Here is a 1,618-nt window from a genome sequence, read left to right on the forward strand (position 1 = left end):
ACACACACACACACACACACACACACACACACACACACACACACACATGCGTACCTCAAACTGTAACATGGGAAATGGATATAATGGTAGAGTATGAGTGGATATGAATGGTACAAGGGAAAGAATGTGTTAAATACATTTTAGGAGCTTCTCAGATTCACCTAGAGTCATGTTTCTTGAGCGCTAAGCTCCTTATAATCACTATTCCTTGGAAGCTGATATCTCTTCTATCAGTATCACCAGATCTCTTGCACTGTCTCAAGGTAAGTGCTAAAATTAAATTGTCTTCATTTTACATAATACCAAAACAAACAATTAAATATGGAGATATACATTTATAGTTAATTCAAGTATTTAGATTGAGTATGTTAGATAAATTTAAGTAGACTTACATTTATTATAAGAAATGTTAATATAAAGGTAAATGAATGTATAGCCTAATAATAGAGATATTATATATATATAACAATTTTAATCTATAATGAATTTTCTAGTGCATTAGCATTCATCACACTAAACAAAATAATCCTTAACACCCACAATTAGTATTTAGCTACTTAATTTCACTTAGGTCATGAATCTTATAAGAAAAATATAGTTCTTTTTTTTTTCTTGCCAAATTATCAAAAACAATCTTACTCTTGTACAGATCACAATTGAATATGAAAATCTACTTAGAACTGGAAATATACTGTACCATAATAATAATCTATAGTAAGAGCAGAATTAATCTAACATTTAGCATTTATGAGAAATTATTGTTCCTGCACTATAATGTCAAAAATTCAGGTATTTCTACCAAAGTTTTAATTATTTCAATAAATCTTTACAGTAAAATTTCACATTTGTACAAGTATCTCTCCATAATGATGAATTTAAACTTCATATGAATACAAATTTTTATCCCTTGGGCGTTTGGCTCTGGGTCCAAATGTTTATTCAGTATACCTCTATTTTACCATATCCTAGCACAATGTTTTATCCTTTAAAAACAAGGAATGCTGATTTTAGGCCCTGTAAATTATAGGATATTAAGGAATTAGTTGCTACAACTGCACTTCTTCCTGTCTCAAAATTATAACAATGGATTCTAGGGAACATCCATCTTTTTCCTATGATGGTTTCTCTGTTAAGGTAATACATATAAACATTAAAAAAAATTTTAATGCAAACAAACAACTCTGATACCTCACTTTTTGTGGGTTTAACACTGTTAACATATACTGACACTGACTTTGCAATGATTCTTATAACCAAAAACACTTTTGCTAAACCCAGGTGTCAGTGTACATAGTCTACATAAATAGAATTCTAGAATCTTCACTGATCTTTCTCAGGGTACTTAAGTCTTGGACTTAAATCCATAAAGCTTAAAAAAAAAGTAACTCTTGAAGCTCCAATTCCAAATTTAAAGCAAGGCAGATAAAAATCAGAAAACAAATAACACAATTTGAAAAAGAACACCCTCAGTCGGCCATTATCTGCCCCTCAGCAAGAAACAGACATAGGCACCTGGGAGAACTCAAACTTAGTATGTCATTGACTGTTTTAACCAGCAGTAATCTTTCCACACTGAGGGGAACATTTACTCAATGCAGTGTCACAGATACACTGAAAA

The sequence above is a fragment of the Callorhinus ursinus genome, unplaced genomic scaffold (assembly GCF_003265705.2).
Source record: "Callorhinus ursinus isolate GAN/ISIS: 27379988/994484 unplaced genomic scaffold, GSC_fseal_2.0 scaffold7, whole genome shotgun sequence".
NCBI classification, from domain to species: Eukaryota; Metazoa; Chordata; class Mammalia; order Carnivora; family Otariidae; genus Callorhinus; species Callorhinus ursinus.